This window comes from Euprymna scolopes, chromosome 30, assembly GCF_053919585.1.
Source record: "Euprymna scolopes isolate OS-2025 chromosome 30, ASM5391958v1, whole genome shotgun sequence".
Taxonomy (NCBI): domain Eukaryota; kingdom Metazoa; phylum Mollusca; class Cephalopoda; order Sepiida; family Sepiolidae; genus Euprymna; species Euprymna scolopes.
Genome location: NC_136511.1, coordinates 87393162 through 87420859, shown reverse-complemented (window position 1 = coordinate 87420859; position 27698 = coordinate 87393162). Strand labels below are relative to the sequence as shown.

General features: G+C 32.8%; 1 protein-coding gene across 28 annotated transcripts in view; it reads right to left on the bottom strand.

Moving 5' to 3' along the window:
* The window catches only part of LOC145254883 (uncharacterized), a 751603-nt gene that overhangs the window by 167577 nt on the left and 556328 nt on the right, over positions 1 to 27698 (bottom strand). The gene's annotated exons all lie outside the window — the stretch shown is intronic.

The following is a 27698-nucleotide window of genomic DNA, read 5'->3' as shown; positions in this document are numbered from 1 at the left end:
CTTTTCTATATACTTAGCAATCTTTTCTATATACTTAGCAATCTACTAAAAACATGAACAGATCGCCATGACGTTTCTGTATTTTTAGATAAGGTTGATTATGAGTCTTATTTGGATTCTTCGGGTTCTTATCTTGAGTTATTTTCATAACGTTTCAGTCTTCAAGTGTATCTTATTAAACTCGTGGCTATTTCTATCGAACTTAGGAATCTGAACGGATTTATTTAATCGGCGGGAGAATGCTCTAGATCCATCAGCCTGGGTAGAAGGTCTATGCAATTTGCAATCGTATTTTGACTGTTGACTGCATTCAGGATTGAAACTTCAACCTTCAGACAGGTGTAACTTTACAACTGAATTTTACCAAGTAATCTATCCACTATGCTACAGGTTATTGCCGACAAAATAGTGGATTGAATGAAGGGTTCTGTCCGAAATTCTGTGCAGATTTCTGAGTCAACAGAAAAATTCCCGAGTTCGACCAGATACGCTTGAAAAAGGTTATCGACCGAAACGTTGTTAAAATAACACTCAATATGAAAATAGAAGTCTGAAGAATCCAAATAATACACGCTATTTAAAATTTTAGAATATAATATATATTCTAGGCAACACGGTGAGTAATATAAGTACATTTTTGTCAATTTTAATACTTAGAAGGTTGGCATACCGAAACTTGAATCATCCATCATAAAACTTAGATAAAAAAATCGAATAGTTAAAAAAGATCGAGTGATAGTAAATAATGCAGTTTTAATAGAATCAGTGTGTGCGCATGAACGTCGATAATATGTATGTGTTCGATACAATGTATAACAGTTGAACTCATCATTATGAATTATAGAATATGTATTATAAGACACATGATAAATATCACGGGAAGATTATTATTTTTTTATGCTTTATGTAGTGGAATGTTGCTGAAACTATTGCATACTCCCAAACGAAGGAAAAAAGATACAATATTTAAACAAATGCTATACTTATCGCATAGACACGTCTTGGAAGAGTATTATACTAGTAGTTATATAAAATGGTAAGTAAAAGTGTGTATTGTATGTGAATTTAGTATGCATGAACTTCAACGATTATAATTACAGTAATCTAGTATGTATTTGTTGTATTTATTCGAGTTACAAAAAATCAGTCTATGATTTAAAAATTACTAGTTGGTAGGATACTAATTACGACCTTGGAATCTATTGATTTAAGCCTACATGGCCTTGTCGGCTAATCAATATCCTAACAACTAGACCGAAATCTCTATAACCATATTGCTCGTTCATCTTTCTCCTAACAAATTCGTTGAGTCGTATGCATATCGCTGTGGTTCTGTTCAGGCGTGTAAATCATACGTTCTCTTGATAGTTTGAGGTTTTTAAATAAGAGCCACTCAAACTACTACGAAACTTACAGTCATGCCAAATGTTTCTAAAGTTTTAACCGTCATATATGTTTGTGGTGTCTATGTATCATTACGAATAACGGAATCGATGCATCTTTAAATTGTTAGTATTTGCATGGTGTTTTTCTGATTTTCCACGTATGTTAGAAAACTCAACTGGAAAACAATAATTTAAACAATTAAACTTTTTCACCCGTAAAGTTTTATTAAACTAAACAGATTATATATAACCTATCATCGCTGACGAAATAACATCTATCAATAATCAACATTTTGTAAAATTACAAAATGTAAAATATCAGAAAAATATTTAAGCATAAATATTACAATTACGTGTATTTGCTAACTTTTCTAACATAAACACGTTTCGTTTTCATTTGAATTTATTAATTTTACTAAGAAAAACAACGTATTTGATAAATAATGTATTACTTGCATATGTGTAGCTTAAAAGAAGAAAATAGTTTTATATCATTATTGATATTAATATAAATTTCAGTTATATATATAAAATCACCCAATGTCACCAAAAGAGATAGAAAGAATACATACAGAGAGAATAACTAATGTATAGTCTTATATATATATATATATATATATATATATATATATATATATATATAACTACTTCATTTACTCACATAAACCTAATATACGAAAGTATAGACTAATGCGTAAACTTTAAGTATTTACTTCAAAAGTGCTCAATACGTAGGTAGAGCTAGTTAGTAATTTATAAAATATATATGGCGATTAAGCTACACTGAATATATGTATATATATATAGATATAGATATATATGTATATATATGTGCAGGTGTGTGTGTACACATAGGTATATTTATATATATATAAAAAAAGGAAGGAAAACGTCTACCTTAAACCACTAACCTAGTTCTAAAACAGATCCTTTGTTCGATAAAATGCATGCCCATTGGCTGATAGAAAGGGGCGCGGTGGATACTAGAAAGCTGATTGGCTAACTAGAAATCCTCAACATATATAAAAACAAGAAGCAACCACAGAATTCGCGCATAAGCCTGACGAATCCTATAGTGGATGAAACGCAGAATATTCAGTGTAGCTTAATCGCCATATATATTTTATAAATTACTATATATATATATATATATATATATATATATATATATATATATATATATATACATACCAAAGGGCGAATGAACTCTTTTTCTGGGTCAACGGCCAACTAGCACTGTGTATATTTGTGTGTGTATATGTGTATTGGGGTGAAGAGGGCTCCCGTAAGCCGTGGTGAAGGCAACCTTTATAGGAGAAGCAAATCTCTGATTTAAAAAGCCATAAAGCGGAAGACCATCACTCGCATTAAGCTGGTCTGCAGTTTAATTTGTTGCTGGCTATCTTGCTCTTGCTTGTTGCTGGATCTCAACATTTTGAACCGAGAGAGAGACTTAGCTGTCGTACAAAGCTAAGACTGTGTAACATCATATTTGTATAGATACTCCCTCAGGCATTTGGGATCATGGATTTTAAATGTCTGAGGGAGTGGCACTCGTCTGACAAGACGTTGCAATCATCATATATATATATTACAAATAAGTCACCATTTATCAAAGATGAAGGCACACGAGGATAAGGTTTAATGTCTGTAGAGTGGTAGTGTAGTAATCATTGGGTAGAATTTGGATTATTTAAGAAGAAATGGTTTCATTGGACGGCAACTATATTGTAATCGGCTGGGAAGCAGACCTGTGCAGCAGTGTTCTACGGGCGGGCATTTCTAATAAAGAAGCTTTGTTCATGGAATCTGGATTTAGATTTAGGCACAGATGGTGGGTATGAAAATATAATATATAGTTGTTGTGTATAGTTGGGTTTTTTTGTGAAGTTTCTGTGGGAACAGTACTCTATTTTAGGTCGTACCTGACTCCTATTCAGATAAAGAATTGCATCAGCAGTAAGATACATAATAGAGCGGTAGAGTGACCAAACGATTTTCCAGCAATCTTAGAAACAGATTTGATGTTTTTGTTCCATTTAAAATCATGAGTGAAAGCTTGTAAAAGTATGGAGCTTCTCCAAAACGAGGGAAATTCATTTCAACTGGGGCATTATTATGATAAAAATAGAGAACCTTGGTTTTCAGTGCATTAAAATTAACCAGCCACTTTTTCCCCATTGCACTACGTACTCAATATCAGATCAAAGAGAATCAGATAGATCGTGGTCATTGAAGGCCTTTGAAGTGGTGCCATATATTGTGGTATCGTCTGCATAAATGTCTACGAATGATCTACGAGGTGCCTTAAAAAGTGCCAAACATTTTGTACAGACATTAAAAGTGGTTGAAGATTCTTGAAAATTGAGTATGTTATTGCAATACATCTTATGATATGGTTGACTTATTTTTATGATTTCAGGTTTAAATGAATAGCTAGAGTATGGGTTTGAGATACACCATACTAAAGCGTGATTATCACAGCTGATGAATTTCAATTATGCAATCTGGACGTGAGGATGGTTTATGCTATAAAATTCTGTTTTAACCTTGGAACAACGCCATGGACACGTGTGGAATACTTAAAACATGCATGAATCGAGCATAAGTTTTGAGTGGCATAAGAGATTCATACAAGGCAAGAAATCTGCGAGGGATGATGTTAGGTGTGTATGAAGTAAAGAATGACAGAACACTAGAGTTGATTGGCTAAATAATAATTTCGTTGATAAGAAACATTGTGTGTCTATAGAAACAATGAGTGCACGGTTGATGTCAGTGTGAGAACTGTAGACACACTTAGTCGCAGAAATGCGGAAGATATGCGGGAAGTTTGTCCCAAGGATTCTCAGAAAAAAATCAGAAATAAAGACAGGCTATTTGATCTAGACATTTCATCACTCTCCCCATAGTCCAATCCTAACTCCTGTGACGTTTAGTTATCCTGAAGCTCAAGAAAAACCTTAGGCGCTGTCGTTATGAGACAACTGAGGAGATAATACAGGCTGTGATGAGGGTCACTGCCACACTCACGCAAGAGGACTTCCACGTGGCTTTTCAAAAGTTGCTGGAACAACAACGCAAGTGTACTGCAGTTAAAGAAGACCAGAGTTTCATGTGTGTGCTTTCAAGAAAAGTACCCGTACCAAAAAGTCTAGAAACTTATTGACAGAACCTCCACAGAATGTGATTTGGGAGAGCATTGATTAATGAGAAAATAAGTTGCACCCAAAATGAAACCGTTATAGACACCAACGTTAATACTATGAGTCAACGATAGTTTTATAAACTTGTCAACGAAAAATGATTTAATGATTAAGAAGACATTTCCAGCTTTTCCGTAGCTCGTGATCTTGTAAAGTAGACCTTTATGCTATACTATATAACCTTATCTTTGCAAAATAATATTGTTCTTAGATGTATATATATATATATATATATATATATATATATATATATATGCATATATATATGAATCTATGTGTGTTCATATATATATATGCATATATATGTATACAGAAATATATATGTACATATACATACATAATATACATATATATGCATATATATGCATACATACGAATACATATATATATACATATATATACATGTATACACATACATGTGCATGCATGTATATGCACATATATATCCATATATATTTATACATACATATACATATATACATATATATGCATATATATACATGTACATTAATATGTGTGTGTGCGTGTATATATATATGTGTGTGTGTGCATGTATATATATATGTGTGTGTGTGTGTGTGTGTGTGTGTGTGTGTGTGTGTGTGTGTGTAGCTAACGCCAAGCAAAGGGAACGAAAAAGTCCTTTGTAGTAGGTTCTGAATCTCGCGACCACTAGTAATCGTCATCTTCTGCACTGATGATATAGAAAGAATTAGTGTCTGTAGATATATAAAAAATAATTATTAATATTTATAATCCTCTTTTAATAGAAGGTCATATAGTTGATCACTGTATGCGAAAATAAAAACACGGACGACTGGTTCTTGTGCGATATTCATGATTTGCGATCGTATGAATACTATCTTTACGTGGTGGGTATTTGGCGTTTATAGTCGTAAAATTTTACTTCATTCTCTTTGCAGTTGTAAATGACTGATAAGTAATGTCCTAACAAATGCAGTCTATGGTGAATTTGTTATATATATATATATATATATATATATATATATATATATATATATATATGTATATATATATATATGTGTGTGTGTATACGCACATATATATATATATATACGCACACACATAATATGCATATATATACATTTATCGAAATATATTTTCATGAAGGTATATGTATGAATTTCTATATAGTTTCATAACTTACTTATTTTACATATTACAAATAACTAAAAAGAATGATAAATGTGGTCTTTATATAAATTCTCATTGTTGGATCGATTCCAAAGTGCACCTGTTTTTGTGAACAATAATCGGTGTTTTTTTAATCTCTTTTCATCTTACTGCCTATTAATTATGGATGGACCATCTGTTGAGCTGGGTGTTCTATTGTCCCACATGATCGGTAGTGCGATAATAGCTGCTCGGCAAAAAGCAATGACGACACAACTAGGCACAATAACATAACGGATAGCAACATCAGAGTTCAGTGTGGCGCATGAATGACCATAACAGCATTTATTGAATAAGAAAGAGGATTCTTAATATGCAGCCATTTAATGTTAGCGTTTTCAATTAAACGTGACAGATCAACAGCAATATCGATGATAATACTATGTAACCTCCGACCCTCTTCAGATGCCTCCTGATGAACTCGGAAACCTTTATGTTGAACTCTGGAATTTGCACACAATTTCCAACGGTACATTTTTATGTAATCAACGTACGAAGTTATTTTAGACCCCTCAGCCATGACTTTGTTAAATCTTAAGTAGCTCTTACTCATAGCTTTTATATCATCGTTAGTGAGTATTGAAATTTCAATCTTGAGAAGAATCTTAAATACAGGATTCAATCCAAAATTCCATAAAGATTTTCAATGCAAACGCTGTGCGAATAATATCAAAGATGGGAACAGTTATTTTCTACCGTCAACTTCACACACCGATGATAATTGAGATGTTAAAGACCACAGCTTCACAGTCCAACTGATAAAATTTTCTAAATTCCTTCACAACTGTTGAAGCAATCGAAGCTTAATTTCAAACACATATTTACTGCTAAAATTGACGTATCAATATGTGTTAAAAATATGCGATGTATTGAATAAAAATATGGAAGAAATGGCCATCTAAAAACAATCATTAAGTTAAGTGCATTCATCTCAAACAAATAAAAAATAATGGATAACTTTATATTAAATCTGATAAGTATGTCCGAAAAATCGATGAAGCCCACTTTATAATGGATAAAACATTGTCTATTCAATTGGGGATTTATTGTTTATTCTGAGGCCACTTGGTTCGAGAGATAAACAATGACTCCCCCCTGACAGATTGTGTGTCCCATAAGAAGTGCGTGGCGAAGCACAAGTAGAGAAATATGTAACTGCATTTTTCTTGAGTTGTTATTGCATCATGCATGTGAAATACCGCGACTGGCATAAAAGCTGTAGTAATGTTGTGACTTAATTGCAATGTCTATCATTTAATCTGAATTAAAATGCGTCTTACATTGTAAAATGGGACATTTTTGTTTTTTTATCAACATGCTACTACTTATCAAAGCTTGAAAATCACTCAGCAATAAAACTTAATGAGTGGAAGATGGTCTCCCAGATGAGTAGTAGTTGAATTCCGGTAGAATTCGATTATTTTAGAGGACTTTTGCATATTAGACTTGACAGTTATCATGGTATAGTCAGCTGGGAAATTAAAAAAACAAACAAACAAACGTTAAATCTTATTCAAGTCCGAATACTGGCGGTAATAATAGTTAATAAGAATGTAAAACACTGTCAAATACTAACGTTTTATAATACAGAAGCTTAACAGACAAAAGAAGAAATCTTATAAATTCTATTCTTCTAATATGTTTAATTTTTAAGTTTTGTAACTAATTCTTACCATCCATTAACACTGCGTCACAATATGAAGTAATTTAAATGACATCGACTCATCGGAATAAAATTAGTAACAGCGTCAATGTACTAACAGGAATCTACTGAACATTGTTTGAATTGTTGTTGGATTAAATAGTTATGAAATATTTGATTCCAGTTTCTTTCCATTTTACTTCAAGCAATACAGAGATTTGTTATATTTATTCACCCAATTTTTATTTTTCATTGTGAATTCCTCTGGATAGGGAATATAAATATCGAGGTAGCATTTTTACATCCATTTCATGTATGTTAAGTTTAATCTGCAATGCGAGTAGCAATAAATTTTTGACTGTGATTACATTTCTGTCTGACCAAAAAGTTGAGAAATATTTTATGCCATAAATTTGAGAAAATCCTTTGACAACTCATATTGCCTTATAATGCCCAACGCCTGACGCTGTAGTCGTTTTGTAAATACTCATAGATAAGAAATTACATTCTTGCCTTTTGGTAGTGGTACTACTCCACAGGTATTATTTTAAAGCGTCGATTACATTTTACATTGCGATTTTTCATTGCTAACTATTTTCTGAATTAATTGATTCAGTAAAGCTTTCTGAGGCATTTTTCATGGAATCGCAATAGTCGACTTAATAATTCTCGGAATTCTCAATCACTAAAATTCGGTTTTTATTCTATTTGTTTTGGCCGAACGTTCTGATGTATTTTAGACTTAACATCAACATCAGCATTATCGTTGTCATCATTATTAGTATTTTGTCTGCGTCAATATCGATGTCATTGTCGTTATTCAATATACGAAATTGTGGAAATATTATTTCTTCTTCATAAAGTGGATTTTCGTTTTTTTTAATTAAACATCTCAGCGAATATTACACATCGGATTCGTTTTATTGTATTTTTGTCTGAGAAAAATATTAGATAGATTTAACTTTCTCTGTCATAACCTAAAATATGTCCTCTTGACTGTTAATGTTTAGTTTGCTTTTTTATCTATGAAAGCGAAGGAAGTTAAACCAAATATATACATTCTGCTTAGAGTTTTTTTTTTTACAGCGGAGTGCTTCATATAGAGTTTCACTTAGGTATTTCTTAAAACATCGGTTATGTATATATGCGACCGCTATTAATGTATACGTCCATACGTTTTTGGAGAGTTTTCATTCAATAAGTAAGTATCACGCCATTTCAAAAAGGATCCACCACGATGTTTCAGCAGTTCCATTTTTATGCAAAGAATGAGGCGCCGATGTCTCATGTTCGATCAGCAGGACATTTTAGTTGCTAACAAGGCAGCAGGTTTGTTCTTTAAGAAATATACTATTATTAAACCGAAATAATCGTCTACAAAGTTCGATGCATACCAGAAGTTTTCTCTGCCAATCGCTTGCAGGAGACCTTCTAATACAATGCCCCGGTGAGAGAACTTCGGTGCTTTTTTTTTTGTCTGACATTTTATTTTGGTACTTCGTCATTTTACTTGGGTACTAAAGTTGCAGTTTGTGAAGTTTTTAGTTTGTTGCTGTAAACTACATTCAGCAACTTCTTGATATCTAGAATATTGCAGTGTCTTAGAATTTTATACCAAGTTTGCAAATCATGGTAGAAAGTTTTATTTCCATTCGGGTACACAAATATAGACTATTATGGCTAAAATTTATATTATGCCTTGTTTAATGGGAGTTTGTTTTCAGAATACAGAAACAAATCCACCTTTATTATTTATTGAGGAAATTTTAGGACCGTCTGTCTTCAAATCGATATAATTTACTCCTGCAGTCGACTAGCTCCCCAAAGTAGCTCTGGGTGTTTAAAACTGATAAAATCGGATTCTATTCGTGATTATATACGTAGTAGCCTCACCATCGATATGAAAGTTGTTACTGTTTGTTGAAGGGTCAAAGTGTTCATTGAAATATGGAACTTTCCATATTTTTGATGGAGTCTCTTTTGAAATATTTGTTTCAACATTGAAAACTTTTGTTATTAGATCGATCACATTAGTGAATTTGTTTTTTAATTGTATGATATTTGCAGATTCTTTATTTTTCTTTAACATATTTTCTGTTTATTCATAACTGCTTAATGATATTTTAAATTGACTAAATGTCGGGGGTTTTGGTTTCTTGGTTTATCACGGATGGATACGGCGAAACGTCACCTGGCAACCCTTTAAGGGATCAATATTTTCAATGAATATGCTGTTGTCTCGGTTCTTATAGTTTGTAATTGTGTCTGCTTCCAAAGGTTTTAGAGGCGGCATAGATAGTGTTGGGGTTTTCCTTTCGGTCAATAAAGCTCTCTTAATATGTTGAATGCTTTGCATTCCTCATCCAAGGATTATCGTATAACGAGAGATAAACTTTTGTCATCTTAACACTGTATCTATTCCGTAAAAACAATAACTTCTGGGCCGTTTTGATTTGAAAGTTATGTCTAAATGACTTTTTGCAGTTCGTAGATAATCCAAAAAGTTCACCTATGTATTAAATATATTTAAATATAGTATTTAACTTTTGCATTTGGAACTTAAATTCAAACCATTATATTCAAATAATTTTATAAAATCAGCAGTAGGTTCTCTACAGTGCAATGTATTTTAGGCTCAGTCACTTTTTGGAGAAATATGAAGTTTTTTTCACTGTGCACCGCGGTGACTCCCTTTCCAAAGCAATCAATTAATTGATTTGAATAAAAATGGGCGATTCCACCGACTTCGCTGTTAATAAAATTGTTAGAAGTGTGGAACATTCGTTGACCTCTATTAAATCCCGAGCAACGTCGGCTCTCTCTGCTAGTATATATATATATATATATATATATATATATATATATATATATATATTTTTTTACAAAGGCATCACCACATTATCAAGGCCCAGAGGCCACTCAAGGATAGGGGTTAAAGAGTGTACAGTAGAAGTTGGTCAATATAGTAATCATTAGTAATGAAAATTTGGTAAATTTAATAACTTATATGGAACGGCTCATCAAGAACTTATTTACCTTAGACTTGAACACAACCATATTGTAGTCAGCCGGAAAGCAGGAAAACGGAAGACAATTCCACAGGCGTGCAGTTCTAAGAAAGAAGCTTTGTTCATGGAATCTATGTTTAGGTTTAGGCACAGATAAAGAGTGGGGGAAATTATTGATAGTGTTTACAGCTAGACGAGTGTTTCTTGTGAAAGTTTGGCGAGGGGGGACCATAGATTGAAGCTCAGTTGAACACTTTCCATGAAAATAACGATACATCAGAGACAAACTCGCAACATCTCTTCTGCGAGATAGAGGTTGTAAGGAGGAGAAAAGGACATCTCCTACGAGGCTACGAAGTCTATTTTGAACTCTATCAAGGCAGGACAAGTCCTTTCTAGCAGCTCCTGTCCAGATGTGGCAACAGTATTCCATCCTTGGACGTACCTGGCTCTTATATAGATAGAGAATAGCATCAGCAGTGAGATATCTACTGGATCGATAGAAAGATCCCACCATTTTTCCAGCGGCCTTGGCAACAGATTTGATATACGTGTTCCATTTAAGATCAGGAGTAATGGTCAAGCCCAGAAGCTTGTCAAAACTTGAGGCCTCCTGAAGACGAGAGCCATTCATTTCAATTGATGACAAATGTGGATTAAAATGTTGATGATGTAAAGAGAGAAGCTTGGTTTTAGATGCATTAAAAGTAACCAGCCACTCCTTTCCCCATTGTACTACATGCTCAAGATCAGAGGAGAGAGAATTGGAGAGTACTTGCTCGTTTACTGTCTTAGATGTGGTACCATAAATGGTAGTGTCGTCAGCATAAATGTCTACAAATGATGTAAGGATATGATTTGGAAGATCATTAATGTAGATCAGGAAAAGAGTTGGGCCCAGGATGGATCCCTGAGGGACACCGGCATTAATACTGTGAGCTTCTGATTTTTGCCCCTCAACTACTACTCTTATGAACCTATCAGAAAGAAATGATTTAATAATTGAGAAGACTTTTCCAGCTATACCATAGCTAGCGATCTTATGAAGTAAACCTTTATGCCATACCCTATCAAAGGCTTTAGATATGTCAAGAGCAATTGCCCTAGAAAGATTGCCACCGTCGAGAGATTTGCTAATCCTATGCGATATAACTGTAAGGACATCTGCTGTAGATCTAGCAGAACGGAAACCATATTGAGTGTCACTAAGAAGGTTATTTTTGTTGAGATGTTTGATTACTTATGTATTTAACACAGATTCTAGCAACTTACTCATGACGCACAGGAGACTTATTGGCCTGTACTGAGAGGGGGATGAGCGATCACCTGAATTCTTAAATACAGGGCATACTGATGAGATTTTCCAGGGAGATGGGAAACTATTCTCCTTAAGACAACGTTTAAACAGTTTTGTAAGTATGGGCGCTAGTTCAGGTTGAAGTTTTTTTAGTACTATAATTGGAATACCATCAGAGTACCATATATATATATATATACTTCAGAATAATGCAATACAATAAATCTACTGGTATGAAAATCCAGTGATTATCGTTCTTACAAAATATTATTGACTGTAATATTTTATAAAAACACTCCCATCTAACCAAAGGGGAAAACCAAGGAATCATGCCTAGTTCAGATTGTTACTGTGTGCCTTGGAAGGATTACAATGCGTATTGGATCCTTTTACCTCCCTGCTTCCAAAAACTCTCACTTCAGGATTTACCATACAATTTGGATATGAAGTTCAATATCCTTTTCATTTTGAATCAATGTATAATTTCCCTTACTCTATGATTTAAAAACTTAAAAAGCTTTTAATTATGGCTTTCTATGTTTATCGCATTTAGCAAATTAGGTATAAACGATTTATACTATTTGCTAATATTTTTTTCCTCTAAGGAGATGGGTAAACATCGAAAATCTACAGGTAAATGAAATATACTTTTAAAAATGTATTCTTTGTCTTGCATATAATAAAAATTCTGGATTTGAAACTTAACCGTTTCACATCATAAAATTTAAATTACTTAATTATGATATATATATATATATATATATATACATATATACATATATATATATTATCATTATTATTTGATGTATCCACATAAAAATTCATAATTAGATATAATACTCCATGCATAGACTTATAGTATTTACTTTAGCAGAGCTCAATATGTAAGTAGAGATAGTTACTAAGATATGAAAATATACATGGCAATTTAGATTCACAGAATTTTCCCTGTTTGTCTTCGTAAGGAAGTAAATGCTGAAAATCTATATGTAAAATATTATCCATCCTAATAAAATTTTATTTTGATACATGATATATTATTATTATTATTATTAATAATAATAATAATAATAATAACAATAATAATAAACGACTGCATTTTGAGCGTACAAAGAAATGATACAAGCATAAACCTGCAACAGCACTCGAAAACGAGAACCACAAAATCCTATGGGACATGGACATACAGACCCATCCAAGCAAGAAGACCAGATGTCGTAATAATTAACAAGAAAGAAAAATCCTGTCAAATCGTGGACTTTGCAGTCCCAGCTGATCACAGGGCTAGTATGAAAGAAAATGTGAAACGAAGCAAATACACAGAGCTAGCCAGAGAGTTCAAAGGGATTTGGATGATGAAGAAAGTCCAAATAGTACCGATAATAGTAGGAGCACTAGGAACAATCCCGATAAACTTCGAAAAAAGAGTGTCAGAAATTGGAATCAGAGGAATAACTGCAAAAGTACAACGACTAACGATAATGAAAACAACTGAAATATTAAGGAAACCCCTTGAATGCGGAGAATAGTTCAAGACAATATAACGAATAAGCATTACAGGGAATGAAGAACACCGAAACGGCATATTTACAAGTTCTACACCCCCCATCATGCATTCTCCGATTGTTTCATGACCGATCCCCCCCCCAAAAAAAAATGATACCAAAGGGCCGAGAAGGGTCAATAAGGACTGAAAAACCGAGGAGCGAGCGCCAACCAGATCTCGGATGGACAAGCGCAAAGAGAACTGGGACCTTGGGGAGGCTGAGTGCCACTCAAATTCCAGTATAAACCAATGGCCACTACCAGCGAAAAATCAATGTTAAACGGCTGTTGCGATGATGCAAATTCATTTGCAAATGCTATCGAAAGAGGACTGGACGTCTGGGGAGACTTGTTGTCACTCAGTTTCCATAGAATACCACAGGTTTCCAATCAGATCGTTTGTTGACTTGTGTGAAAGCTCCATGTGAGCCAATAATAATAATAATAATAATAAAAGAAAAGATCGACGAAACACCAGATAAATGCAGACTATGTAGTCATGTAGACGAAACGATACATCATATAAGCGAATACAGCAAACTAGCCCAAAAGGATAGAAAATAAGCATGGCCAAATAGGAAATGCAGTATACAGGGAACTATGCAGAGAACTGGATTTTGAACACCCAGACAAATGATACAAACACAAACCTGTAGCTGTTGTAGAAAGCGAAAATCATAAAATCTTGTGTGATACGGATGTACAAACAGATTAACTTATCCAAAAAAGTAGACCAGGAGTCAAAATAGTTTACAAGAAGAATACATCCTACAAGATCATTGATTTCGCTGTTCCAGAAGACCACACGTGAAAATCAAAGAGACAGGGAAACGAAGCAAATAGTCGGAACTGACCAGGGATATGGAAAATAAAAAAAAGTCACGAAAACACATAATAATCGTACGAGTACCGACAACAATCCTCCAAAACTTCGAAAAAGAATAAGTGAAATTGGAATCAGGGGTATTGCTGAGAAGATACAACGGTTGACAATTTATGAAAATCATTTCTAGCAACAAATAATGCACATAAACAGTGTTACATGATAAGGGCTGTCCCCTTTTCATGTAAGTATAAAAGTAGAGAGATTTAGTTAAAATGAAAATGAAATAGAATAGACGAAATTCGAACCTCGTAATTTAGGTTTAGAAATAGATTACGAGAGAGAATTAGCAAATGGAATGTAAAAACAAACCATTGTTTAGCTTAGAGATAAAATAGTTTTAAGAAAAGAATGTGCATTGTCAATTCTGTTATGAAATTCAATTGAAGAATGCAACTATAAGATAATTTAATAAATATGTTTTTAACATATTGGAAATATAGGTTACTGGAAATATAGGTTAAAATTCCTTTTGTAAACAAAGGAAAAAAGTTTTGGACACGCATTTCCAGAACACGTGAAAGAAGACACATGTTTTAACATGTGTATGACGTCATGGAAAATGGGAAGTTCTCGATATAGTTAGAAACTTGAGAGTTAAGAGAGAGTCTGAGAAAGAGTCAAAGGACGAGAGACGACAGTCTGGAGTCCACAGATAGGAGTCTAACGTCTGGAAAAGAGACGGTCACCTTTGAAACATAGAATGTAAAACTTTGAATTCCTGACTAAGAAAACCACGACCGGTCGGAGAAGAAATAAACCCATCATGTGTGTTTATAAACGTCATCTTTGTGTTGTAATTCTACCAAAAGGTAAAGTGATTATATGTCTTGTATATATCCTGTGTTTTAAAATGTCTTCACATACAATGTCTCAACACTCAAAGAGCTTCTACACTTCTAAGTATGAACATTTTATATATATGAATCTCTTCATAACACGAACACAGAACGCAACATCTCTCTTAATAAGACTCTAAGACTCACTATTAATAAGACCTAACAAATAACAAAAGAACAACAACGACAATAAGACTCCTATATATATAACAACAGTAAATGCAAACTGGATATATAGCAATGGTGACAGGAGTATACAAAAGGAATAGAGGAATACCACATGAACCAAAATTCTGAAACTGAGAATAGTAGTTAACTTCCACACCCTTCCCAAAAATGTAGTGTCGACATCAAGTGGCTCTAGCCAAATGTTCGAGATCAGTCCAAGAAGATAGAAAGACCGAGGACAGAAAGCACTTTCATTGGATTAGTTCGAAGACAATTGGGACCTAACAGAGGTTCATAGCAACCCAAATCTTAATTATGACCATTGCCAGACTGAAGTCAATACAATAGCAACCGGCTGTTATTTTTACAAAGTTATCAGAAGAGGTGAAAAAGTCTGAAGAATTTTGGTGACTTTTTCTCACGCCGACTCCAGCGAACACCATTAGTTGTTGTTAGAAAGGAATCACTTATGATGACCTGTGTGAGAACTCCTGTTGTGTACAAATATAATACACACACACACACACACACATATATATGTATACGGATACATATACATGTATACACATATATATACATACACACATATATACATATATCCATGTATATATACATATATATACATATATACATATACATATATACATATATACAAAAATACATATAATATATATACATATATATATACATATAATATATATGCATACATATAATATATATGCATATAATATATACGCATATATATGTGCATATATCTATGCATATATATATATATATATATATATATATATATATATATATATATATATATATATATATATATATATATATATATGTTTATCTTTCTCCAAGCCCGGTAAATATCGGATAAAAACTAAAACAAATAATAATTTTAAATGTCAATTATTGTTTAAATTAACGATAAATTCTCACCCCGGGCATTAATCTTCTGCCAATTTATGTTCAATTCGGTAGCCATTGTTCGTTTTAAAAGGAAAAACACGGAGTTTCCTTATCGACTAAGTGTAAAAAATTATTCTATTTCAAAGACAAAAGCAATTTACAAGCATGAAGACAAAATAATCACATGATATAATGGGCTATTAACTAAAAGAAAAGAAGCATTCTATCTTCACTGAATTATGGGCATGAGAATATATTGTAACTAAAATAAAACACGTGGTTTTTCTATGCCAATATAGTGCGTAAGATCAAGATAGGTAATTTCATAAATATAAGGCGCAAACCTTCGCTGTTTAATACAAACGCGAGAATTGTTAAAGGTTACTTGATGTAAAATAGTAAAAAACGATCATTAGGATGTAAATAATATTTATGAGTATGATAAGAGTATGATATGAATAGGATATCAATATGATAAAGATGGGTTATTGTTTAAGTATAAATATTACATTATAATAGAAACACGATTTTCATTTTTATTTCAATGCATGAAAAGTTTTTCAAAAAATGGTGTATATAGTTTGAAGGTAACACATTATGTATTAATGCAGTTCCATGCTCACTTACTACGTTTGAGCTTTCTCGTCATATTTTATATTGGATTATGATTGGCTTGTTTACCATCTGTATGATGTTTATCGAAATAAAAAAAAGATTCGGTTATTGTATTTATAAAATCATTTTTACATTTAAGTTTTTACTATTGCAATTAGTTTTGTTTTTTAATCGAAAGAGTTTAAAATATTACCTGGAGTTCTTATAAATTAGTCCCACCCCACAAGAAAAAAACTAGATATAACATGTGTGATTTTTAATGTACCTATTTTCCAATCAATTAATGTTACTGTTTATGGCTTTTTTTTTTAGTCTTGATTTTCCGACGAGAGCAACGAATTTCCAACCATGTTATGTCAAGTTCTGATTTATGTCTCTCAATAAAGACGAAACGTTGATGAACATATACCTTCGTTTGTTTCTTTTTTTATCTCTCTCTTTGTATGTCTGTAACTCTCTCCCTCTCTCTCTCTCTCTCTCTCTCTATATATATATATATATATATATATATATATATATATATATATATATATATATACTAGCAGGACCCGTTAACCGGCGTTGCCCGGTGGAAGCCTGTCCCCCTCACAAAAAAAGTAAACTACGATTGTTGTTGTTGTTGTTGTTGTTGTTTGTGGTGATGGTGGTGGTGGTGGTGGTGGTGGCCAGTGCCGTCCATGAACAATTGCGAAGACTGTGGGTGAAATGAAATAATCTTGCTTCTGCCTCCAGGTAATTTATCAATCTAAAAAAGCAATTTGTTAAGGGAATGTATAAATCAGTACGAAGAGATTCTCACTGTATATGAACTGTTTAGGGTGATTGAAATCAGTGGTTGCAGTCCTAGCTGTTTCCATTTGTTTTTCAAGTCTTCCTCTTCTTTTCAACTCTTCTACCAATAGTATTTAAATTAAATTCCAGTTTTATGTCGTTTTTTTAACGTGTAAAACAAAACAAATACGACTTTTTTCACTTCACTTCTTTGAGTATTGTTACGTTAAGAAAAACGGCATTCGGAGTAGACATCCCGAACATTCCATGTTAAGAATGGCTTTCGGAATAGACACAACCAGCCTTCCCATCTTAAGAACGACGTTTGGAATAGACATCTTCAACCTCCCTTAAAGAATGGCTTTTGGAGTAGACAACCTTTTGTGGGGAATAATTCCCCCAAATTTAACCGTGATAATGGTTGTCAGCGTATCCATCTGAAAATGCTAGAAAAAATAGAGCGGTTGCAGTCTCTGTGGCAGAGATGTTGATTTGTTTATCGCGCGTGCGTACAAACCTGGCAGCTAGTGAATTACAGGTCTTTATATTTCTATAAGTACTTGTCTCCACAATATTTGAAGGTGATTTTCTTAATCAGCATAATCGAAAACTTCTAAAAGTCGTCATTCTAAAGAAGATTGTGGGGGTGGACCTAATGTACAAATTTGCCCGTCGGTTCCCACGTAGAATTAATATGCGCGCAATTTCGAGAACTAGTCCAGAGAAAATATTTTTAAAAACACTCCACTAAAATTCAAAAGTGAAGAAAACACAAGTATATAACAAATAAGTGTTTCCGTATGCGATGAAATTTACGTTAGAACTGTACTTCTACTCGGTGTGAAAAATCTAATCGTCAACCGGAATACTAAATGCCCTCCCTTTTTTCGGGGCAGAATTTTAGTGGGGAGGGATATATGTTTACATTTCCAAACCATTGTTGTGTTTATATGTTTTAGGGTGGTCCGGACGTGCAAGCAAAGACGGTGAAGATGTTACGTATATAAAGTTTTATTTACTTTTGTAGGTTTGCTCCAGTAAATAAGGTTATCAGTATTTAGTTGTCTTGTTATAAGCGGTTAATATATTTATATTTCTTTTTTAGCGCTAGTATCTCATGGGACGAGCGACGCAATTTTTATAAACTTTTAGAAGTGATCGTTTATTTAGGAATTAGTTTCTTTCTGGAGTATAAGAATGTCAGATTTCAACCAATCAGAAAGAGTGGAATATGACTAGGGAATCGTTATTATTTAGGATTCGGAAATCGGAAAGAATATGTTATGTCTATGTATGTCTTCGCTAATTACAGAAGGTGTAATCGCACCATAGTCGAAAAATGTAGCCTTGGACCCGGCAAGAACTGCAAGCGGCGAGAGCACTAAATATTGAGAGAGAAAAATAGATACTTCTTCCTTTGTAGTTGTGGCGATTATAATAGTGTTGCTCATCTTATGTAATATAGCATTGTTTTATCATGAGTAAATGTGGTAGAAATGGTGGTCTTCAACTATATGTACTGAATTTCCATGTCGTAATTGTTGTTGCAAACCTAAATACCTTGGTCCGGAGAGGAATTTCTGCAATGGAAATATTATCTCTCTCTCTCTCTCTCTCTCTCTCTCTCTCTCTCTCTCTCTCTCTCTCTCTCTCTCTCTCTCTGTATATATATATATATATATATATATATATATTCGACGGGTAGAAAATTTATTTTAAAAAAGCTAGTTTTAAAAAGTAAACATATAATTGAATTGCATAGTTGCAGTCTCTAGTATTTTTAGAGTACCGTCCCTTGGAACAACATTCTTTATTGAAAAGTAGTATTTATATATGATGAGAAAGAAATACGTATATATATGTACGTATAGAAATAAATTTTCTACCCGTCGAATATATATATATATATATATATTTAGAGAGAGAGAGAGAGAGATAATAAGGAACAAACCAATTTATGTGTACATGAACGTTTCGTCTTAATTGCGAGACTTCCTCCGCGATTTATTCAATATATAATTATTATCTCTTTATATCATCAGACTACTATTTCTATTATACTTATATATATATATATATATATATATATATATATATAATTTAAAGGAGATTAGACTAATAGTCTAAAGAGCTAAGTGTATTTTAATGTAACAGTAAAATTACTAGTTAAATTAAAATACAGGAAATGCTCGTTGTAATTTAGATATATAATAAGCTCGATAGTTAAATGTCCTAGAACTAATTCAATATTAACTAATCTGAGATTAGAATTCCGCCCTCGAGGCCGGCGCCACCAAATTCATCTGCCTTACTTTTAATGCTAGGTTTATTTATGGTGTCTTTTAAATTCAATAAAAATCCTCCTAAATTTGCTGATAAGGAGACCGTGCTTACCAAAAAAACTATATATAATTGTTCTACATAACTTCATGTATACCACAAATAAAAAGCACGGATTTCTGAAACGATCGTACAGATAATTGACTTTGTTGTTGTTCCTTCTTATGAAACTGATTTTTAATTTAATTAAAATTTGATTTTTAAATTTAAAAATTTTTTTTGAAATTTTTAAATTGTAAATCACATTACTTAATATATATATATATATATATATATATATATATAACTTAATGAATCACGAAAGAAGATATAAAGAAATATATAGAAAAGAAAGGCAAGTGGCAAGTAAGAGAAAAAAGGTATATTTAGATCAACAAGTGATGAAACAATGCTTTGTTGTCTTGTGTTGGTATGGCAACCACTGTGGCGCACACCAGCCGTCTATATAATGTCTCTGTAAAATGTTTTTGACTCCTGATGGGGGTATGAGCCGTTGGTTATAAAAATGATTGGCGAATCCATTCGTCTCATACCCCCATCAGGAGTCAAAAACATTTTACACATCCCCTTTTTTTATATAATTGAAAAATCCTTTCGGATTCAATTTTGGTTTCACTTGAGAAAAGAACAGAAAAATAAATAAATAAATAAAAATAAATTAAAAAAGAAAAATAAATTAATAAAATAATTGTTTTTTTTTGTTGTTTTGTTTTTCTAAAAAACAAATCCGACACTATCCTCGCCACTAAGGAATATTTAGCTGATGTTGCCCCGTACGGTTCAGTAAAATGTATTCGCTCAGATAATGGGACTGAATTTACTAATAAAGATTTTGAACATCTATTAATTAACCACCATATTAAACACGAGAAATCGGCGCCGTATTCCTCCTTTCAAAATGGCACCGCTGAAAGGGCATGGCGAACCCTTCTTGAGATGACAAGATGCCTACTTATCGAATCGAAATTAGCGCATAGTTTATAGATATACGCTTTAATGGCAGCAGCATACATCAGAAATAGATCGCTCAATAAGAGGCTAGGAAAAACGCTGTATGAAGTGTTTTGCAGTGTAAAACCTAAAATGAATAGAATGCATCTATTCGGTTCTGATTGTTTTGCATTTATAGAGAACACCAGTAAACTAAATACTAAAAACGAAAAGGGTACTTTCGTAGGTTACGATAAAAAATAGTCCGGCATACTTAATCTACTTCGCAGCTCAAAATGCCATAAAAAGGGTTAGATGTGTAAAATTCAACGATACATTAAATTTAAAAAATGGCGATCCAGTGGATGAAAAACGTGAAAATTTACCTAGCATCTTAATCGATCACAATGAAAATATTAATAACGACGACAATTACAGTACTTCTGACGAACATATTAACCAGACACGTCGATACCCAATAAGGGAGCGAAACATGCCAGATTTCTTACAAATTGAAAAGATACAAGATTACGCCGTGGATTACTGTTATTCGTTGAACAGCGCACCGGAAAGTTATAATGACGCGATTAATTCAGAAAATCACCAAGAATGGGAACAAGCTATGGTATCCGAATTGAAAGCTTTATCTGAAAATAACACATACGAAATAGTGGCAAAACCAACAGATAAAAATATAATTTCTTCACGCTGGGTTTTTTTCTGAAAAAATCACAGCTTCTGACAGTGAAACTTTTAAAGCAAGATTTGTGGGAAAAAGGTTTCTCAGAAATTTCTGGAGTGGAATATTTTGCAACATTTTTACCAACGACAAATTTAACGACAATTAGAATTTTATTACAACTTGCCACTCAATACAATTTAAAAATACATCAAATGGATGTAAAAAATGCTTATTTAAATGCTCCGATTGACTGTGAAATCTACATTTACCCTCCAAAGGGATTTAAAATGAAAAATAAAAATTGGGTGTGGAAATTAAATAAATCGTTATATGAACTAAAACAAAGTGCACACAATTGGAATTTAACACTCCATAATTACTTAAGAGAACAGGAATTCAAACAATGTCCCGTAGACGCGTGCATGTATACCAAAAATGTAGGTAACAAATTGTTGATTTTGTTTTTTGGGGGTTGACGATATATTACTCGCCTCAAACTGTGACAACACTTTAAAAGATGTTAAAAATGAATTAAATAAAAAATTTAAAATAGCCGATCTTGGACGACTGTCATAGTTCCTCGGTATAAAATTTACCTGTGAAAATTAAACTATAACTATGAACCAATCACGATACATTGAAAAAAATTCTGCTCATGTTCGGAATGCAAGATTGTAAGCCACGTTCAACTTCCGTCGAAATGGACATAAATAAAAATATAGGGACAGAAACAAAATTCATAGATAACCGAATATACAGGGAAATGGTAGGAAGCTTTATCTACTTGATGACCGCAACAAGGTCTGACATATGTTACACTGTAACAAAGCTATCTCAAAACTTATCGAAACCGACAATTAAAGACCTTAATCGTGCCAAACAAATCTTCGTTACCTAAAAGGAACCAAGGAACAATCTTTAAGATTTAAAAAATCTACATATCCTCTAAATTTAGAAGGATTTTCGGGTTCAAATTCAGCTAACTCTGAGGAGAGAAAGAGTATAGCGGGGTATTGTTTTAGACTGTCAAAGACTGGACCTATAATCTCTTGGAAAACTAAAAAGCAATAAATTGTTGTCCTTTCTACTTGTGAAGTAGAATATGTGGTTCTTACGCATTCCGCGCATGAGGCAATTTTTCTGAACACCCTTCTAAAATCTATTTTAAAACCAGATCTAAGTAAAACAACCTATAGTAATTCATTGTAATAATCAGAGCAGTATCTTATTAGCAAATAATTCTATGATTCATCAAAGGTCGAAGCATATTGACATCAGATATCATTTTATAAGGGATGAAATAAGGAAAAAAATCTCTCTCTCTCTCTCTCTCTCTCTCTCTCTCTCTCTATATATATATATATATATATATATATATATATATATATATATATATATATATAGCCGACATTTTCACTAAACCTATAAAAAGAATAAAATTAAAACATTTTATAAGCGAACTTTTTGAAATCTAACTATGAATAAATCTCTTTTCAGAAACCCAAAAGGAGAAGCATGAACAGTCAAAATCACACAAAAAAAATTGTAAATTGTCTCGGGTACGACGTTAAACTGCGACCATTTCTACCTTACTAACCAAATTAACCAACTAATACCTAACATAATGTTACCAGTTTTTGTTACAAAAGTCACTTGTTAAAACCTTTTTGTAAACTTCCTATTTGTCAAATAGTTCTTTTTTGTATCTTTTTTTTATTTGGCAAACATTTGATAAAACAAAACAAAAAAATGTATATTTGTTAATTTTTGTATATATATTTATATGTATTTGAAAAGTATTCTATTTGTATGTTTATATATACTTGAAAAGTGTTTATTTTTATATGTATAAAAAAAACAATTATTTTATTGGTTTATTTTTCTTTATTTATTTTTATTTATTTATTTATTTATTTATTTTTCTTTCCTTTTTCTCACGTGAAACCAAAATTGAACCCGAAACGATTTTTCAATTATATCAAAAAAGCGGGTTTGTAAAATGTTTTTGACTCCTGATGGGATAGTTATTTATTTGCCGCCCACCTCGGCAAAATGTGGCACAAGGCCGGAAAGTGGGGCTACAGCAGGTTTCCCTAAAGGAGGAGCACTCCTGCAATCGAAAAAATTGCCTGAGTAACCCCATCGACATTCCCAGGCAGTAAGCAATGAACTTATTCCACCGAAAAGCCCAGTAGCAAGGCCTGGGAGGGTGGACCTCCTAGGTATTACCCAGGCAGCGTACTTCAATCCAACAGGTGCTAAGCCGGTTCCCGGCCCCTCACTTGTTGGGCTGAGTGTCAAGTGACGAATCCTTGACGAGTACTACTACACTGTCTCCCTGCAGCCGAAGCCGCTAGGAGACCTTCCCCATCAGACGAGTAATGGGGGTATATATTTAATTGCCTCCAACATCGGCAATATTTGGCACAAGGCCTGGAAAGTGGGACACCCGCAGGCTCCCCTAAAGGAGGGACACTCCTGCAATTTTAAAAATTGCCTGAGTAACCCCGTCGGCATTCCCCGGTCGGGGCGCCTCAGGCAGCAAATGAGACGAATGCATTCGCCAATCATTTTTATAACCAACGGCTGTGCTAAACAACCAATGAAAACGTCTAAAAATTATTATAAAAATTGCCGAATTTTAGATTCAGTCAGTTCGCCGTTTACTACGTCACGGACCGCATTTGATTCTTGGCCGCCATCTTGGTTACTGATCTGAACCGCGCCGCCATCTTTGTTCAACACAATGTTTCAAAACTTAGTCTCTATTCGCTCTATTAGCTTTTCCTTCTCAAGTGGTTAATTAACAAAATAGTTCCGCTTTTTATCTATACAGTAAGTAAGCTTTTCAGTCTATTCGCCAGTATTTTACTGCAAGGCAGTATTTTGTAAAATGTGCTCTGTCATGCGGAAGTTAGTGTAACGTATTAAAACTATTACTTGTGGCGACTTAATCGGGAAGTGTTTCTTACAAACGCTAAAAAGCAAATAGCTATAATTGCTTACATTCTTTCCCATCTTCATGCATCTTGTGAATTAACTTTCTTCCTCATTCCTAAAGCAAGGGAATTTTTACGTAGACGCGTGAACTCCAAACTATTTTAAACCAATAGAAACTTTGAAAACGCAAAAAAGTAGCAAGTACGTGCAGATGTAATAAGCTAGTGTGAAATAGAAAATTCCTATAAAGCGACAGAGAAAAACGCCAAAAACTAGACAGATTTTGCTAGCCGCATCGACACGAAGAACGTATTCTCTGGAAACCACTTCGTTTCCATTGTGGTTGGAGGGTTGTAGGTCGAAAGAACTCAATGACTCATGTATCCAGCATCTATCAACTGGTGTACATCTATACACACTAATAAGAAAAAGGTAAATCAACACATATATGCAATGCCATACTGTATAGTGCACTATGAACTGTTGTTTATTCAATTTTTTACCCAAACACATGTTGTACTATGAGCATTTATATTCAGGAAAATCACTTTTATATTATTTCTTGTGTAGAAATGTTTTGTCACTAAATTTCGTTTTTAATCATTTCTCTTTTGACAAAACTCGTTGCTACCTGTTGTTTCTTATATTATTTAAATGTTTCATTTATTTTCATTTCATTATGCATGTATGTCTATTTATATCTTTCATTTTCTTATTTTGCTAAAACAATAACTTTTACACTAAATTTATATTAAATGGCGTTGAGGTGGTTTGCTCTACCAAAACATGCGCTTCACATAACTTAAATACCGGAAATTCCACTGTTAAACATTTACTCCTACTTTTTGAAATCATAAATGCTTGTAAAGGTCAACATTATTTAGAAAAATATCTGTTTTGTCAAAAGTAGAAAATAATTATAACTATTAGCTAAATATTTATATTAATAAATTATGTCTTTATTTATTGGTTTGAAACTGTGAGAATTAAATTTCTTAAATCAATAAATGTACGTATACCCTGTCTTATTGCCGTAAAATAAATTTTTTTTTTCAAACGAATAAAATAAGTCTTACTATTTGAAATATATTTATTTAGAAGCGACTGTTTCATACGACAGGACGACACTATTTGATACTAAAACAATTAGTTAAAAATTAGTGTAGTTGGAATGTTTTATCTTGGTGACATCAAATTCATGTGCTAGTCAGTCCATATGAAAGTTTTTAAATGTGTACGAATGATTTATGTATTTTTTATAGACGATCGTATAGAAACTAAATACGTATTGCACAAAGTGATACGTTTCTAGTAATATGCAGCAATATCAGTTACTCTAAACATACAAAACGAAGAAAAGGCTCTTAATAATAATAATAATAATAATAATAATAATAATAATAATAATAATAATAATAATAATAATAATCAGTAATAATCCGTAATTGACAGTCTTTTAGAGATTGGAGATTCAATCCTTATAAAACGTGAAAACAATTAAGATTATAATAAAGAATTATTAATTATTAAGAACTAGCGAGGGTACCCGACGTTGCCCAGCTGTGGAGAGGTGTTATGGTAAGGGTATTGAGCAACCAAGCCTAAAAAAATTAAAGAAGCAATTAACCAACCCCCATAAAAAGTGAAAATAGTAGCGAGTACCCGCGCGAGCGCTAAAAATTAGCTACAGTAGGCAGTCTCGAACCTGTAACGTGAAGTAAGAAAAAGTGAAAAAAAAATGTGTAGCCCCCGCGCGCACCGCGAAAAATGACGTCGGCGGGTTTAAAATATGGCTACTCATTGCAAGGCGTATGATGACTTTGCAAAAATGTGGACGAAAAAAGTTACCCCTTATTGTAAAACAAACGAAAGAGAGAATGAATATTTTTAGCTAATTTTTTAACATTTGTCGGCCGAGGGACTAAGCTTTCAAACGATACCAGATTTGTCAGCGTGTGTCGAAAGTTTTAGCGGGACATACAAGCATACATACATTCGCACACGCAAACAGACAGATGAGATATATATTATAGATGAATCTTGGACCATCCAATCCCAAATGATCATTACTAAGACCAAGAATGCTTTATCATAAAATGAATGAGATTTACCTTCAATGTGGATTTCTTCAACTAACTTGGATTCTAACAACATATATCCCACTCTATTCAAGGATTACAACTATACTCAGATTTCATAATCCATATCCTTTCGTTGCTTTAACCTTTATTTTCTTTATTTATATAATTTCAAAATATTTCATCTTTAATATATTTTGTGTATGTGCTGAATAGCAAAATTATTTTAAATCAGACCTAATATTTTGCTAATGACTTTTCCTCTGAGGAGGTGAGTCTACATCGAAAATTCATAGGTTAGGAATATACTCTGAATTGTATTCTTTGTTCAAATAATAAAGTGTCATTTTAAAAATTATATGTTTACTGAGTAAAATATAAATATATAAAAAAAAACTATAAAATACATTTGCTTTATCAAATATATTGAGCTATCTCCTTTTTGGGTGAAATTGTATTATATAAAAATATACTACCCCCGAAAAATATTTTGTAAGACTTGAAACCACAGGATTCAATAATCTGTGTTCCTAATTGCATGGAAATCGTACATTTATTAAGATACCTATCCTTTAGGTTGAGCTTTTATATTCCTTCAAATATGTTTGACAAAGAATACATACCACTATCTGCCAAGTTTCAGATTTAGTGGGACTATTCCTATTGAAAGAGCTTAATATAGAAGTCAGTATTTTACAGGAAGAACTTTACAGCGATAACGCACTATTTGTCACAGCTGCCAGGCTAAGGCAGTACAACAATACCACCAGGAAACTGCAAGAATTTAAAAAAACATTACGGCCTATTAATTGTACTTGATCCAAATAAGAACACTCCAACCTTCATGGATATTTCGCTAAATTTTAATTTTGAATTTTATTCTCATTACCATAAATCTAATTTGAATATATTTTATGCACATAAGCAATCAAATTATCCAAAATCTATAATTAATTCAATAGTATCTGCTATCTAAAAAGAATATCAGATCTTGAAACTGACAAAAAAAAAACAACCTTTGATCAAATTTCTACATTTTACAACAATACCCTAAAAAATTCGGGATATACGGATAATATTGAATGCAACAAAAAGACCCCATGGTAAATAAGTTAAAATCAGTAATGACCCTAAAGACTGGTAATAATAATAGAATAACATCTATTCCAAGCAAGATAAGCCAAATGCCAAAAGATGCTAACGCTAATATAAACAAGCTTAATAAAAAAATAAACGACTAAAACGAAACAAATCCATATTGTCCAATCCACC